The sequence below is a fragment of the Ammospiza nelsoni genome, chromosome 1 (assembly GCF_027579445.1).
Source record: "Ammospiza nelsoni isolate bAmmNel1 chromosome 1, bAmmNel1.pri, whole genome shotgun sequence".
In the NCBI taxonomy this organism is placed as follows: domain Eukaryota; kingdom Metazoa; phylum Chordata; class Aves; order Passeriformes; family Passerellidae; genus Ammospiza; species Ammospiza nelsoni.
The window spans coordinates 87,690,949-87,708,836 of record NC_080633.1 but is presented as its reverse complement, the minus strand read 5'-3'; the positions used below and the strand labels follow the sequence as shown (position 1 = coordinate 87,708,836).

The following is a 17,888-nucleotide window of genomic DNA, read 5'->3' as shown; positions in this document are numbered from 1 at the left end:
TATGACAACCTTTGTAACAACCTCAACAATAAATGTCAATATTCTCATTGGTAATTAGCTCTGCTGAGACAAACACTTACCCAAATTTGATGTGAAGACACTATTTACATATTTCTTCCTTTTGAAAAAGCAGACTGTATCTGGCACATAAGTACGCATTTTACTTCTAAGGTTTCTAAGCGCCATCTAAATACTGAATGAGTGCAAAATGACCTCCACTAAGGTACTGCCTGTTTGCATTCAGTTCAAATGGGATGCAGCCTCAGATGCAGCAAACTGCCAAACCCTGGCACTATAACCTCCTTCAGCTAGGGAGTATTTTAATCCCAGTTCTGTGAGGATTCTTTGGCAAGGCTACTGCTGGCTGTTGTCCTCAGGACACTAAGTCATGCTGCTGATGTGTATTATAGTTATTTGTGCCTTGCCTGTGGAATCTGGTCACTGATGCTTCCCTTTACCTTGTAGGTAGCCTGCACTTCAGCTCCTCATCTGGCAGCTTTGGCATTTGTCATGGTCAATTAACCCCCCTGCAGGTGTAGGTGGGCTGCAGACAGGATGGAGACCAGTGCAGGGAACTGTACTCATTAGTGCCTGGTGTAGTACAAATTACATGGGGCAGGGAGGGGCTCCTCTCCTCTGCTCTTTTCCTTACCTGGTGTTTTGTGGGGTTCTGGGCACATGAAAGGAGTGCCACAGCTTGGGCAAACATGTAACCAAAGTAAGAAAAAATACTTAAAGCTTTTTCTTGCTTCCCTCCAGGCAATTCTGCAGTATGTATGTTAGAGGAATTTGAGAGTCTTATGAAATCAAAAGGCTAGCATTGACTATAATTACAAACCATCACAAAGATTTTTAAAAAGTATTTATTCATTCTCATGACCTAAAGATATGCATGTTGTAAAAGATCCCTCCAATAGTAATTTTACAAAGTTGACTCAGTAGTGCTCCACAATCCATAAACCTGAATCTCAGTATAATTCTCTAAATACAACTGCAATAAAGATAGCCCTTAAATTATAGACTACATTTTTGAATGTTCACTTCAAAATTACATCTTTTTATTTACAGAGTTTAGTGAATTCATGTCACTTTTTAAAGTGTCTCTGGCTGTATCTAGACATCTCACATTGACTTTTTCTTTTCATGAAATTAATAGCATTTTTGCTAAGTGAGTTTCCTGGACTTGGCAGCAATGCAATAGAATAATTAATTGAGGTGTCATAAAGGCATTCCACCATTCTACTTGGGATACATCCTATGGCACCATCAATCATAACAGAACAAGTGTTAATCTGCTTGCATACAATAGATCATAAAAAAAATAGTGTGAATTTAACACTTTTTTTTGACGGGAAAGCCTGACACTTCTTGTATTATCTGTCTGTGTATAAGTACACGCATATTTAGTGCCCAGGCTATAAATGCTAAATGAAGGCAGCTCGACAGCTCCTGTGTGCATTGCCTCTCACAGGGAAGCTGCCTGTCAGTGCACACACTCCCTGCTGGATGTATCAGCTGAGCAATGCAGCAAAGCTCAAACATTTAAGTTCTTTAAGCACACAAGGAATACCATTCAGCTCAGGGAAGGTGAACACATGTTAGAGCCCTCCACTGGGCAAAGAATGCCTCCTTGTCCTACTGTTTATGCACTGGCTACCTTGGTATTTTCACAGGAATGTTTACTCTGTCACGTGACTACACCTTCAGGCATTTTTCAAAAATTTTTTTTTTAAATATTCAAACTGTTTCAGTCAATATTAGTCAAATCCTCTTTTAGTCAAATTCTCAGTGCACCCTGGTCTTCTCAGGAATCCATCTTGCACTTTTGACTCTTGCCCAGCAAGGGGAGAAAAGGCAGATGGACTTCAAATGCAACAACCGTGCTGCTGCCTGCAGTGTACTGCTTTAAGAGGCTGGGCCTGAAATAGCTTCAAAATATACATCAAAATATATGGAGAAACAGACTCCTGTATGCTACCTCACAAATTAAATGCTCATCCTCAACAGATCTGTGGGTACACGAGGATTCTGAACTCGCTGGTTTTGTCTGAAGAAAAAGCATCCCAAATGAATGGCTGGAAAACCTAAGTGCCTTTAAAAAGGTTTAAGTTACTTTGGAGGGCAGCAAGAGCAAGTACCACAATAAAAATTAACTCTTAGGGTTAAATAAAATGAAATGAAAACACCACAACTTCAAATGTGTTGTGGATAAAGGGCTAGAACCAGACAGTGACCTAACTTAAAGGTCTTTAAAGAGAGAAATAAATGGACGCACCAGCAATATCTCCCTAAAAATGATGAGGCATCAGTATGACGTGTTCAGCATTCCCCTAACTTTGTCTGCACACTTTTTTTCCCCCTTTCTCTGTTTAAGTTCTATTTTGAATATAGGGTTTCTGCCAAGAAACTTGTTAAAAATGTTTATAATGAGCACAGCATGATTTTTGGATTCTGTAAATAAATACCTCTTTAAAGTTATATATCATTTCAGAGACTTAAGATTCACTTGTCAAGGAAACCCAGCGTTTTCTTCACTAAAACTTTGTGAGTTAGACTTTCTAAAGGGAACAAACAAACTTTGATCTATAAACTTTAAAAAGCTGAAATTAAGATTAGGGAGAAGATAAAACACTTCACATAATTTAGGTGGCAGAATATATCTTGTTCTGTGTGTGTGAAGCTGTTTCCAGTTGTATGGAATAACCTTAGAACAAACGTAGTCTTAGGGCACGTAGGTAACATTTTGATGCTTCCTTGCCCAGGGGCCACTGCTAAGAGCCTTATTGCAGCCTAATGATCCAGTGCAACATTTGTTTCAGCTATTCGCCCCAACATCGCTGCTGGGGCACCACGTTGGCGGCACACAAACTATGCCAAAGCCGTGGCCCAGCAAGGAGCTGGGAACTGCTGCTGACCCCAGCACAAGGCGTAGCAAAGACGAGCCGGTGCCACGCGGTTCCCGCTCATCCCCGCCGACCAGAGCTGCTTTAAAAGCACACGTTAAGCGCGGGTGCAGCAGGTGCCCGGGCAGCAGGATGACACAGGGAAACACCTCACCTGCTCCCCGGTACAAAGCCTGCAGGCCCCGGAGAGCCGCCACCCGGCTGGCAGCCACGCACCCACAGCCCGCAGGGCCGCGCTCGAAGCGCCGCTCGGCCCCCTCGGCCGGGAGCCCCGCGTCGGTGCGTGTTGCACTGGAGCCCGCCAGAGCCGGCAGCCGCCCTCGCCCGGGGCAGGCTGGCACCAGGGGCACCGGAGCCCGCCGGCTTTGCTGCACCGGGCTGGGAGGCGGTTCCCGCCCGCGCCGGGCCCCCGCACGCCCGCGACAGCGACCCCCGCCCCGGGTAGAGACATCCCCGCCGCGGCGACCCCCGCACATCCGGGGCAGCGGCGGGGCGGAGCGGGGCCGCGCGGGGCGGTCGCCGCCCCTTCCCTGATCCCGCCTCTCCGCGCCGCCGCTGCCGCCGGCGATGGAGACGCGGCGCTGAGCGGGGCTCGGGCGGCAGCGGTGGTGCGCGGGAGAGCGGGCGGGGGCGCCGCCGCCGGCGGCAGCAGCGAGAGCGGCGGGGCGCGGGGCATGCGGAGCGGGCGCCGCCGGGGGGCTGCAGCTGCGGGCTCCGAGGCGCCCAGGGAGGCGGCGGCTCCTCCGCGGGGCTCCGTGTGACCGCGCTGCTGCGCCCGGAGCGCGGCTCCCGGCAGCCGCAGGAAGAGGGGGGCCGAGGCGGCGGCGGTGCAGCGCCGCTTCCCCGGCCGCGGAGCGAGGCGGCGAGCGGAGGCGCCCGCTCCCCGGGGCCGTAGCGGCGGCCGCCGGCAGCCCGGCAGTGCAGCGGCAGCGGCGGCCGCGCCTCAACTTGGTGCGAGGCAGCGGCCGCCGCGACGAGCGGCGTGTGCGCCCGTCCCCGCCGCCGCCCGGAGGATTTACCCTGCGGGACTCTTGTGCTCGGGCGCCCGGTGACCGGGGCGGCAGCGGCGGGGCTGGCGGCGCCCCTCGCCTCGCCCCGCAGCGACGGAGAGGAGGGCCGAGGTGAGTGTGGGCTCCGGGCGCCTCGGGTTCCGCTTCCCCCCGCCCCACTCCCGGCCGCGCTGGGTCTCGGGGGAAGGGAAGCTCCAAGTTCAGCAGCGCCGGGCTTCTTCCCTCTCCGGCCGCCCGCGGGAGAGCCGCCGCCTCGGCCGGCCGCCGCTTCCTCCGAGCGGGGTGACCCCGCCGCGGTGCCCGCTCGGAGGCAGCCGGCGCCGGGGACGGGCACACACAGCCTGCGGCTGCCTTCCGGCGGCTCGGCTCGGTGCTCTTGCCGCGGAGAGGGTCGTGGGACTGGGGACGTCCTGTTGCTGCTGCCAGCGGTCGGAGCTGCCGTGTGTCAGCAGCCTCCGGCGGCGTGGCTGTTTGTGCGTGTGTGTGTGTGCAGGGGGAGTACCAGGGCACCATCGTCGGCTCTACCTCTTCACCGCTGTCGCATCAAGTTCGTTCAGTTGATGGTTATTATGTAACATGTGACCAATATTTTAGAGTTTCTCTTATGTGCTGGGCTCCGGATCAGCCTTATTTTGTTGCATTTTAATTCATAAAGCTGAAGAGGCTCGGCAAAGCTCTCATTCTAATTGGTTGCCTAATGGAACTCGGTTTTCATGTGACTTTGGCCGTGTTAGCAGAGGGTTACTACCTCCTTCCACTCTAGGAAAGCAGAAGTGCGTGTCTTCTGCCCCCTCTACCTCCGCCCCCCTCTTATACTATTAAGCATGGGCAAGTTTCTTTAGGTCCCACTTGTTTTTAGTAGATTCTGGAACCTGCCACTTCGTGAACTTAGAGCCTGAGATACTGAAATAGAAACTGATTTTTGTGCAGCAGCTGCTGAGAGAAATAACTTTTATGGCGATGAACAGGAGTAAAACAGCCTAACAGCCTCCTCGGTTTATATAAATGATGTTGGCACTACATGAACTGTAAATGAACATAGCCAACAGCTGTGCAAACCAAAACTATGTAACTAACCATGTATTATTATAGCTTGCTGCTCTCAACTTCATTCCTTTGCAAAGACATTGAAGATCATGCTACTCTGAGCACTTGGAGCACCACAGAACTAGTTTTTCTTGTAAATACAAAGAATTACTTACCTTGAAGATAGCACTTGACTTTCTAGTGCCAGCTTCATCATTTTCTGTGACTTGGAATTGTGTCTGTGTTCTCCTGTGATGCTGGCCTTTTTTAAAGTGGAATTGCTAGCACTTTGAATTTGTTTGCTGCATTTTCTCAGGCTTACTTGTGAAACAAGAATGTAAACCTGAGATTGTTATTGTCAGTAGGGAAATTGTGGCAGCATGGTCATCCTCAGAAAAATGATACAAACATTACCTGGCAAGGACACCACACACGAGTCACCCTTGAGATCAAGGTGGCAAGGACAGCACATGGACTATTACTGGATGATGTCTGTCTGCTCAGACTTGTAAGCTACATGAATGAGTATACCTTATTCCTCATGTACCTTGTTCTTATAGGAATAGGGCAATTCAAAGACACTAATGTAAGTCATGAAAATGCTTTGAAAACACCATGTGACAGTCATTTCTTAGTCTAGTGGTGAGGTGGTACTGTTTCACTTTTATATGAAGATTTATTCCTCTCCACTCTTCATCTCAAAGTGAATTTGTTTGAATGAGTTCAGGAATAAGCTGTACAGAAAAAGAATGGAGGTAATATAGAATAAATTTCAATGCTGTATTGCTGCTTTAGGAAAATAGTATTCTGCTGTCCTTTCATTGTTGCATATGTGTTGATAACCCATATGTTAGCTGTGAACTTTTAAAATATTTTTTCTTTATTCTTTCGTAAAAGGAGTGTAATCTTTGTCTTTGGTCAGAGGACAAAAAGTAGCTTCAGAGACACGCATCTAAAAATAAAGTACTCCCAAATATTTAAATCCTTTGAATGTAATTTGCATCATGTTTTGTTCAAGAGACAAGAGATTCTTGACAGATTTTATATTTCTAGTAGGTTTTGGGTTTTTTTAATTTTTTTTTATTTTAGGGCATATGGTGTCAGACTGTCCACATAGCAGAAAAGTTTGATTCACAGGACCAAAATGGTATGGTCTTTGGCTCTGCAGTCTTCCCCAGCCTGTGTCTTTAGATGTCTTCTCATGGAAGTGCAGGGGCCATCTCTAGACTTAAGTTGAGCTGTATCAGGAGCTGTCACTGCTTATAAAGAAAATAAATCACTCACAAATTCAAATAAATTGATTTTTTTTGTGTGTAAGGTACATTAAAATACCTTTTAATAATTGTAGTAGTGCTATTTAAAATGGTGCTGTTTCATACTTAACCAATCACCTCATTAAGAATTTTGGAGTTCTTTTATCTGTCTTAAATTATAACCAAAATCTAGAAGCATGTTTTGCTCTCCTTCAGGCCAAGTTATAGTGCATAATTTGCTTTTCTGTGTTGCTCTTTGATTTTTAAAGTTTGTTTGGAAGGAGGTGGTTTTGGTGCCCCCCACCCTCTTTGAAGGGTCAACATGCTGATTTTAGTATTGAAATTGTGACACTGGAGTTTATCTGGGGTTCATCTGGTTGAATAACTCATGACAGATACAAGAAGTGTTAAAGAAGGTAAGTGTTGAATACTTCTCTCGTAGTATGTGTCTTGTACATACTTAATAGAGGTAGGCTTGGATCATTACATGGGATGTTCTTCATCCTAGTCAATTTTTTCTGTCCTCCTTTGAATAGTGACAGATTCTTTATTATAAAGATGCACTAGACAGAAGTGAATATTCAATTATGCATTGTATAAAAAATGAGTATCTCTGGACTGTGTACTTCCTGCTTTCACTGAGCAGCATCTTAATTTTTGAGGTGTAAATTATTTCCCTTCTGTTTACATTTAGTCTTCTTATAACTGTGTTTTTTCATTCTTTGTCTTCTTAACCTTTCTGTTGGATTTCTAATTCTCTACCTAGTCTAATGCTGCAGCAGCCTTTTTCAGGTCATCATTAAGAATGAAGCAGTAGTTTTATATGAAGGCAGTTGAGCTAGTGCTTGCCACTGCTGCTTTTGAATCTTGATACTTTTAATTATCAGCAGTGATGTTCTCATATTGAGCAGAGATCTTCCCTGAGTTCCACAGGGATGCTTGTAATCCTCTTGTTTGTACTAGGCCTTCTTAATTTAGAAGGTTGCTGACCATACTAGTAATTATTTAACTTTCAGTGACACTTCTTCTGCATTTATTAACATTGACTTTTATCTGCCAGTGCATTACCTGTACATCATGGTTGATTAGCTTCCAGCTGGTTACATTTTTGGACTTATGTACTTGACCAACCTATATAGCTGTTAACTTTTCTGCTTTCTTTTTCAGCTCATTAATTAGTGCCTTTAAATGTTGCTAGCTTTATGGATCCTTGAGGCATCCTGCTGTTAACCTTTTGTTGTGTTGCAAGTTTGATTACATATTCCTAGTTCAAACTTCCTGTTTCTTAGCTAGGAATAAAATACTTGAAAGAGAATATGACAGAAATATTGAAAATATATCTGCAATGTTGAAATCATGGCTTTTACTCAACTGTTAGCACCAGGTCTATTCCTGACAGAAGTACTCTAAATTTAGCATCCCCAAATAAAATGTTTTAACTGCATGCTTGTCATAAAAGCACTTTGATACCATCTTCTGCTAATTCTGGCAGAGCATTTTTTCCCCTTTACAGTCTTTCTAGAGAGCTTAATCCATTATGTGAAAACAGCCCATTGTAAAAATCAATGGAATTGATATACTTTTAGCTAATGTATTAAAGAGCTGGCTAACTGCTCTATTATTCACTTTTTGATTACTTAAATACAGTTTTGCAGTATGAAATATGAAGGTTCTTTAGGGGCATTTACTTTCGGCTAAATTGGAAGCTTGTGACTTTGAGCACTGCATAAATTATCTCATACATGGGCTGTTGTAGGAATTCCCAACTCATGGAGGCATTCTTACCATTGGGTTCACATTAAGGTCTTTTTATAACCCACAAAAGAGAATTAGCTTGAATTCTAAAGCCCTTCACTATGCATCTTACTGAGTGCAGGTTTGTAGTATGCAAGTTTGTAGTACAGGAGGAGCAATTCCTCCTGTCTTTGACCAATGGAACTGAACAGTCAGCATGGAAAAGGTGTGTTTAGCTCATAACCTCAGTTGTCACTGAAAGCAAATGTGCTTGGAGACTTGATTAGTTCAGAAAAGGTACCCTTGGCAAGTTAGTCTTCCTAAGCTGGCTTTTGATACCATTTGCCAACCTTGTTTTTGTGATCCAGAGTTTTATTTTCAATTATTGAAAAACTCTACCACAACATGTTTTTGTTTTGATTTTTTTTTTCCGTTCTCCTCTCTTTAAGCGATAAACTGTGGTATGGAAATTGACTATGACGATACTTCAAAACAGTTTGTTTTTTTTTTACTTTTTCATAAAGTATTTCGTTTTGGCATTAGAGTGGTCAGTTTAATTTCTTTGGAATTAAGAAGTTATCCTTGAGAGTAAGAGCTTTGTAATGGTGCCTTCTCTCATTGGAATCAGTGTTTAGTGACCACAGCAACTCTCATTGATAGTTTCAGCTCTATTGTCAGACTACCATATAAGAGAAATATACAGGTAGGAAATTGAGCACTGCTTGTGTTGTGTTGCTGTTCTGTGTAATCTGATGGTCCTCAAGACATTTGTGTTTGTTCTCCTGTGAGGAGGTACTACTAGAGAAAAACAGTGTAAAGCAGCAGCAGCTTGCTGCTGTGGACATTCAGACTCTGGGACTGGCTCATGTAAAGCTGCTGTGAAATTCACCTCTTATTTAAGGAGGGAAGTGTTTTCATACTTTTTTTTTTCTTGTGCCATGCTGGTATCAACTTTTAGAAACTTTACTCTTTTAGAAAATTTATCCAACAGATAATCCAGTTCAGTGTTTTGCTGTCTAGCTGAAAGAACTTTAGCATCCTTTGGAGGCAGAATGTGTGAACTGCTCTTTTGTTCCTTAATTCTTATCTTGCTTTATAAGACTTTGTCCTGTAAATTGCAAGCCAGTGTAATATTGTAAATTTTTTGGAAAATTTTACTTTTCACTAGTACTAATATTGGTTAAACTGTGCAAGTGTAGGAATTATATATATTTTTAATGAGATTTCTTACTGTAGGTAAACTCTTAGTATTTTTTGTGCAAATATTTCTTTGTAATGGAATGCAGTACTATTTTCATGTTGAGTTCCAATATATCTTCCTGTAACAGGGTTCTTGATGTGTAGATGGGGTCATACGACAGAATTTGTCATCCTGGTTATATGGAACAGTTGAGTCAGAATAATATTCAACATTTAAGTTGCTTGTGAAAACTTGTTACAGGCAAGGGAGAGGGTATGTCATGTTCTTTGACTTTTTATTTTTACAGTGCATTAGAATAGACTCCAGAATTTCAGCTGGTGCTTCCTGTCAGCCACAAGAATGATGAAAATAACAGAGCACATACATATCTCTCAATAAGTAGTTTGACAGGAGGCAGGAATACTGGTCTGGTTTTACAGGCACCACATGACAAAGGCCAACAGAACCTGAAGAACTTGAATCCCAATCTGTTTACTTTTCCATAGCCACAGGTTATTGTTATCTTATCTCTTTTCATGGTCTTTAAACCTGCTCTCAGTAGGCTAGCAGTGCTTTAGTGCAAATTGTGAATGAGAGCCAGAATTATGCTGACAATTAAACAGAAGGCGATTCTTCCAGGGAGAAGGAAACAAATTTTGGGGTTGGGCTTTTGAGTTTGCCATTTTTTTTTCCTCATTTTTTTTCAAAGAGTTTGTTTGGTTTGTTTTGGTGTTTTTTATTTGTTTTTCAGATGTCCGTGAGAAACAAACCAGGGGAAGATGGGAATACTGGTAACAGGTTGGAATCAATTGTCAGTATATATATAGAGATTTGAAAATTCTTATTAGATACCTGAATGGTGAAGCTGACTAAAAAACAGAATGAAAAATTGATCAAATGACCACATATGTCTATAAAGACAAAGAGATATTTAGTATTGATCTGAATTATAGAATATGCTGAGTTGGAAAGGACCCACAAAGGTCTTTGAGTCTGACTCCTGTCCCTGCACAGGATTGTCCCCAGGAGTCACACCTTGTCCAAACACTTCCAGAACCTTGTCAGGCTGGTTGACCTCTCCTCTGGGGAGCCCAGGCCCTTCCAGTGCCTGATCACTCTCTGTGTGAAGAATGTTTCCCTCTTGTCCAACCCAGACCTTCCCAGACACAGCTTCAGGCCACTCCCTCAGGTCCTGTCACTGTCACCACAGAGAAGAGATCAGTGCCTGCCCCTCCTCTTCCCCCCATGAGGAATTTGTAGCCATGATGGGATCTCCCCTCAGTCTCCTCCAGGCTGAACAGACCAAGTGACTTCAGCTGCTTCTCATTCATCTTCCCTTCCTTCACCATCTTTGTTGTCCTCCTTTGGACATTCTCTAATAGTTCTATGTCTTTCTTGTATTGTGGTGCCCAAAACTAAACACAGTGATCAAGGTGAGGCTGCCCAAGAGCAGGACAATCCCCTCCCTTGAGCAGATGTCTCCACAACAGCATTCAAAAATGAATTTAACAACCATGGCCAGGGTGAGCAAGGACCAAGATCAAGCATAAAGCTGCCTCTCACCCCAACCCAAAGTGGGTAACAAGTAGATGTCATTTCATGAGCTCAGTTCTTAACTTTGCTAGGTGTTAATTTTTTAAAAAACAGAGTAAACAAGCCCCATGTACAATAGGCTTCCAAATCTTCTGATGGCCCAAAAGCTTATTAGTTGTGGACAAAAAATTAAGATTGATCAGAGTTGTCTTTTCACTCAGTGACATTCATCAGTTTGATTACCACTATGAATAATTTAGCATTAAGAGCAGCCCAGGCTCTTATGTGCATATCCTGTTCATTATGTTTCTGCCTTAAATACATTCAATTGAGAACATTCACTGATGGAGCACTTTTAAAGTATCTTTAAGGACTCATTTAGGTTAAAATTAAACTAATGGATTTATTTAATTTTCAGTTCATTACATACTTAGGGTAATTGGGATTGATACACTTTTCAAACAGAGAAGCTGAAACCTAATTTTAGGTGCAAACCCCAGCTTTAACTACTGTTTCCAGACAATACTTCTGTTAGGAATTATTTCTGTTTTTCCTGATTGGAATATTAATTTGAATGTCCAGTTTGTGAGTTTGCCATTAAGAAATTAAGTATGCATTTTCACATAACTTGTTTTTTTAGATGACTTTGTGGTTTTAAAGGCTGCAGTCTGTAGTGTCGTGTGAATGAATCAAATATCTGCTATCTTTATCTTTGAAAAATGGTTGAAGAGGGCACACCAGAGCAATCTCAAAGAGATACTTGAATAACAGCTCTACTTAGAATAGCAAAGAAAACCCCCACCCCTGCTAGCAGTCTGTAACTTTGTTCACCCCTTTTCCAATATACTCTTCCAATTTTTTCTTCAGGGCTTGCTGATCAGAAGTTTTAGAAAGCTGGGTACTTAAATTAGTAATAGTTTAGTAAACTTGTTTTGTTTTCAAATTCTGAAGATAGTGTGGATGTGTACACATCATACAACAAATATTAAGCTTCCTAAGGTGCAGCAGAGGTGCTTTGATTTATTTGAAATACATATTTCAAGAAAAAAGAAAGTCATCCCTTAAGGCCGTCTGTCTGCAAAGAATGGTTATATAGTTGAAGAACTTCTTCAGGCTGATGTTTCTAAATATTTGATTTTGAGGCTTATTTTTGTGAACTGAAAGTCTCAGAAATGGCACGAAAAATACAAAGTTGTTCAATAACTTTAGGAAGTAGAAGAGCACAGTACCACCTCCATGAGCCCTAATACAGGTCAAAAATACACTCTGTACCTTCTTAGAGTCTTTGAAAGGCCTTTAGATTCTTACTGGGACTTGTTCCTTGCTCTAGTGCTGTGTGTGTTTAAGCAGAGTTACAGATAGGACAGTCCAGTAAGTTAAACATACATTTGCTTCAGACTTAGCTTCAATCTAATTAGCTGTCCTCTTAGAAGAACAGCCTGGCAACCTTTTGGAAATGTGGTCTGAGATAGCTGTGAGAAAACAACTCCAAGCTGCTCAGTGGTTCCTTTCCTGCGGCTTCTGCTGTAGTTTAATTGGGCACTGAAGTGAGCAGGGAGAGCCATGTGACCTCAGGGATGCTCAGGAATTCTTCATTCTTTGTCAAGTTCCCTGATAGAACAGAACAGAGTGGGGCAGCTGCTGCTATGTTAGATTGCATACTCATCAAAAATGTTTTAGTTGGTTGTTTTTTGGGTTATTTTGAGCATCAAATTGGTTTTATGTATGATATCACAGGTTTTATGGACACTGGAATAAATTAATTTGAAATTGTGTAGCCTAAGCTGCCCTTAAGGATGATGTTGATCTATACAGAGTTCCAGAAGTAAATGGCTGATAATCTAGCCTTCAAAACAACTGATGTTATGAGAGCTTAAAATTGTTCTTAGTATAGCTTTAGAAAAAAATTCTCTTCATTATAGGTTTTTGTGTGCTCTGAAATTTGTATTTGATGTTTGGCTGTGAATAGATTCATTGAATTGCTGGAAGCTGCATTAATATTTTATCAAGTATAAAGTTGTGTGTTGGTAGTTAAAATATTGCTTGTATTTTAACTTTGTTGTTGTACAAAATGTTAAAGAAGAGAAAAGCATTGGTACCGTTACTGCCCAGTGACACTAACAGAATCCTGCAGAAAATATTAAGCAATCCATCAACTCTTGCAGGAGTGTAGTTGGAAGATATTTAAATGTGGTAGATCAGAGCAAGATGGAAGAAAATCTGAACTTGGATAATTGAAAGGCATGTGGTACAGCCTTTTTTTTTTTTTGCTATTACATATTCAAATGTTATTTCATAATATTATTCACATTATTCTGCTATGGTGTCATGTCATCAAATGAAAAAGAGTGTTTAGAAAGCATGAAGAATTCAAGGAGTCTAGTGAGCAACCTGAGCTGGATAAAGCATTTTAAAGTAATTAATACATTATGTATGCAGACTCAGCACAAAACTTTTTTCTCTAGCAAAATATACTTGCCAGATTCTATATCTAATTTTGTGCTGCAGTTCTAAATCATAAAATCTTTATACCTGCAGTAGTTAATTAAAAAAAAATTATGGTCACCAATGCCCACAGGAAACAAAGTAATCTTGTGTATTGAATTTGTTAAATCTTTAAAAAAAGAAACCCTATAAAAACCATTAAACCAACCCCTTTGTTACTAGACATTATTTATCTTCTTTCCTCCTCATGTTTCTTTCTTTTAGTTGCTTTTGGATCTTGCAGCGCTGTCAAATCATATCTTTTATTCTGTCTTTCCATGTCCAGGAAAACTAATCACTCTTCTGCAGGCAGTTAATGCTTGAAATCTGCTGTGTGCAAGAAACCAATTGACCCAATCTCAGCTGGGATCTGATTCGTGAAAGTACAACAATATGTAATTTTCTTGCTTTGGATCATATCAAAGCTTTCTTATGCAGTTTTAGACTATTATGACTGTTCATTCTTCCCCCCAAATTGTTCTTTCCCAAACACAGTAGGAGCTTCTAAGAGCTTGAAACAATGGTTTCTCTATATTTTGCATGTGTTATGTATATTTGAGAGGCATCTAAGGACTCCTTTTTTAACCACATTTTCCTCTGTATGGAAAACTTCATAAAACATCTTGCTTTCTGCCAGTAAAACAATGCCTTTTATTTGTTTTTTTTTTTTTTTAATATATATACCTCATGTTATTTGCAGTAGAGTTGGATGGAAGTGAGTTGTGGTCAGTAGTTTGCACTAATGTGCTAGTTTGGATCACGAGCATTTTTAATCAAAGAATCCACAATGGAATGATTTTTAAGGTGAGCAAACCTTCTTTATGACCACTTCTGTGCAGAAGAGTCAAATACCACGCACATCAGGCACTTATTCCAAATCAAATGTTTGACCTTGCAATCTTCATAGCTGCGTTTTCAACTCTGTGGCTGTAAAAATATTTGAAACCAATTTTCTTACAGCCAAACCATTTTTTACTGCTGTGATTCACTACCGCTTCCGTCGGCAGGGATGAGCTGTGTGGGATATTTCTGGGGAGCAAACCCAAGAGGAATTTCTCATTATTCTAAGAGACTGTTTGCTTCTTTATCTGTCACTTGTAAAATGCTGGCTAATTGTTAGTTTAAAAGAGCTTATATCAATTACTGTTGTAGCACACCACCTTAGGTTTTCATGATTTGTGATTTCTCCATTTCTTCCATTTCTCTGGGTATGTGATGAGTGGTTGGGTGAATCATTAATTTTATTCAGAAGAATGTGGTAATGATTCAAGAACGAGAGTGGAGAAATGAATCCAAAGGAAGTGAAAATAATAGAGTAATTTGGGGGTTTTGATACATGGTTTCACATTTCTTAGAGATCTGGCTGTCTGAAAGTGAAGCTCAGTGTTTTCCAGAAAATCATCACTTTTAGTGTAACTCAAGAATTTAAATTTAAAAAAAAAAGGAAATTACCTCAAAGTCAGCTAACTGAGAATGTTCATTTTACTGTACTGGTGCTTGGAGAGTATCCAGAAAAGATGTAAGGTCTTTTATTTTCCTTCACATGTGAGTTATTAACGACATAATTTAATTTACTAAAGATATTTCAATGTAGTTTGAATAGCTTAATGAGTTTCTTTATGTTTTAACAATTTATTAAACTGTTACATAAAAGGTAAAATTGGGATATGCTAGGGAAGTGAGACGAGGCTTTAAGAGCAAAGTGAAGACTGGTGTATTTGAAGTAGATTGAAGTCCAGTTATGGTCAGGCTTATTGAAGAGGAAATCATCACAATGGCCCAACTGACAAACACTGTGTTGAAGATTTCCATATCCAAGTCTTAGGTTTTGAGGAAAGGAGTTTAGCTCTTTTGGTGGTGGCTGGAACTGGAGAAGTTTAGCCAGTCTTATGCATACTTGTTGAAGAATTATCTTCCTTTTCCAGAAGGGATTTGTTTCAGATGGACGGGTAAGAAGCCAAAAAAAATCGTAAAAGCTTGAATGTTTATGGAGGAACATAAATGAAAAGCCTCCAAGCTTATGAAGTCAACTGTGTGTAGACTAGGGAAATTTTAAAACACTTCTATGTTAAAACTGTGTACATGTCTGAAAATCTTTGTGTCCACTGTAAATGAAGGTTTATGGAGGAAATACTGTTTTCTGTTCAGCTTCAAAAAGAAAGCTTAAGATGTTTAAATAATTTTTTTTGTATTGCTCTTTCAAGAGAGAGGAAAGTTAAGGACAAATCTTGAAAACTTCTGGCTTTGCCTGCATATGTATGGATCAGATGTCCAGACTGAAGTGATGGGAGGGGCATTTCCCTGGGTGTACCACCTCTGGCTGGGATTCTGTTCCCTGCCCACAGTTTGTCTGCCTGGTTTCTGATCCTATGCCAAGTGTGGTGACATTGACATGTGGTACTCCTTTTTGTGAAAATTAATAGTGTTTTTACTTGAAGATTGACCCAGTCAGGCAACAAAAATAATTTTGGCTGGAGAGGAAGAGTTCCCTTTTCAAGACAGTTTCATCTCCTGCTCTGTTCACCCTCAGCCCTCCCTCATTGTTACCCTGTGCCCCCACCACCCTCCTGCTCCAATTTGGAGATTGCTTGTAGTAATACCTGATAGGCAAAAACCCTCAAAATATTAAATTGACACAATTTTGGAGAAAATTGAAAAAAAGGCAACTCAACATTTACCTGTTGTTTTCTAGCCTGCCAATTCAGCAGTGAGCCTTGCTTTGACTGGCCAGATGGGATACCTGAACCTTGGAACAAACCCTAGCATCTGATACCCATTGATGATTTGGTAATTAAGAGGCATAGGGAAGATGTCTTAGAATTGCGAGGGGAATGGACATTTTGGAGGTGGAGGAATAAAGGAGAGCTTGTAAGAGGCAGCAGCAGCAAGGTGCAGAGGTTATTGTTGTGTGTGGGAGACAAACCCAAAAGTTCTGCTGTCCACAAGGCAGGATAAATTGTTTTAACAAGATCTGTTTGCAGATAGACCACAATTTATTTCTAAGCGTCAACATTCTGTCAGTCTTTTTTTTTTTTTTTTTTTTTCCAGTGTGCTGTGGCTGGTACTGCAGCTGGTCCTTTTATATTATAAAAAAAGTTTCCAGATGCTGCCACAGGGCAGTTTATTAGAACAGCATAGTGGTAAAAGTTAAACTGGTCTACTTATTTACGTTAATGGATGGTTGATCATGTTTCTTCTCCCTGAAACAAAATTTCCACAGTTTGCTTAGGAACTGTTTGGTCTGAATTTATAGAAAGACTTATTTTTGTATCTTTTATTCTTAATGGGAATAGTTGAAAGCTGCTTGTAGAAGAGACAATTAGCTGATAAAGTGAGTATTTAAGTCAGTATGACATCTCCTGTTCCTCTGTTGGAAAACCAAAGAGGAGCACGGGAGAGCAGACTAGATGAGAAGATTAATGTATTGTTCATACATGTAAAGTGTGTAAGCTGATATAATTAAGGAGAGTGATAACCCAGGTTATTTGCTTTCTGAATTGCATGAGGAAAAGGAAGGAAAGAATCATAATTCACTGTCTTTGTGCTAATATTTCCTGCACTAAAATCAAACTGGGTACCTTACTCTTATAAACAATACCCTATATACCTTCCTCTAATAAACAATATTCTTGACTTTTCTGAATGAATGCTAGTAGCTGATATGATTTTAAAGACTTGACCGTTACTAAAGTGAAATGTTAGTGTAAGAATGGACAGATTTTTAATATTGCTGTTACCTATACTTTCATTCCAGTTTTTACCTGTATTATCTGCTTTTTGTACATGTAATAAATAATAACTTTCTTGGCACAAACCAGTGTAATCATGAAAAGAGTTGGTTACATCAAGCCTTGAAATTACTAAATCCTAAGAAAAAGTATAGGTTGTCTTAAGGTGCATTGTATCTATTTTTTTAATCTCTTAGTAATGGTATCTGAATTGTATGTTTATCTTGGTCTTTCTGACGGGGATCACTCTGCATGTTAGCAAAAAAATTCCAAATTGCATGTAATATAAAACATCCTGCTACACTCAAATTTCCTGCCATTCTCGTGATGTTCATGGGTCACTGACATGCTTTTCAAAGCATTATAAGTAAATCACTGAGTCACAATACTGAAAAAGTGCACTGTTGGCTCCTCAGCTTGGAATTATAGCAGTAAGTGTGTACCTCATAAGTAGTTAGAGGCTTGGCCTCCTGCTTTAAAAAAAAAAAAAAAATCTGATCATGAGACATTGCTTTGTGGAGAACTATTGCAGGAGCAGATTGCCCCAAAGAGCAAATATTTGAGATTGAGGAGAATTGGGATTGGATGGCAAGAGTGATGCTTCCAAGCACCTTTTAGCAGGTAAAAGTAGTTTGCATTGTGTCAGTATCAGAGGCTTTGGCAGGTTCATCAGGAGCTCAAAATAAAGTCAGACAGGTACTGGGCAACATAAAACCTGTAGGAAAAGGGAACAGAAAAGTTGGCAAGAGAGAATGAAATGTGTTTCTCTAGAAGATAACAAAAAGTTTCAATGGCTAAATAATATTTCACTACTTCTTCTGTCAAATAGTGGTGTTACAAAGGTTTAGCAAGGTAATTAGTAAAAGAGATGGCAAATCCAGAACTATGAAGGGAATGTGGAAGTGTTGATTGGAAACAATTTGCCTATTGACAGATAAAAGTTCTGACTAGCATGGTTTGCCTGTTCAGCCAATTTCACATAGGAAAAACATCAGTTTGACTTTCTTCCTTCCTGTCCCTCTGGACTCTGAAAAGGG

At 40.9% G+C, this 17,888-nt stretch overlaps 1 protein-coding gene across 3 annotated transcripts in view; it reads left to right on the top strand.

Moving 5' to 3' along the window:
* Window positions 1-3,590: 3,590 nt before the first annotated feature.
* GALNT1 (polypeptide N-acetylgalactosaminyltransferase 1) overlaps window positions 3,591-17,888 on the top strand; it is an 87,083-nt gene continuing 72,785 nt past the window's right edge. The window contains exon 1 of one of the 3 annotated variants that reach the window (XM_059466445.1): window positions 3,591-4,024. The gene's annotated coding sequence lies outside the window, so the exon portion shown is untranslated. The remainder of the gene's footprint in view (window positions 4,025-17,888) is intronic. The other 2 variants (XM_059466432.1, XM_059466439.1) reach the window with 2 other exon arrangements.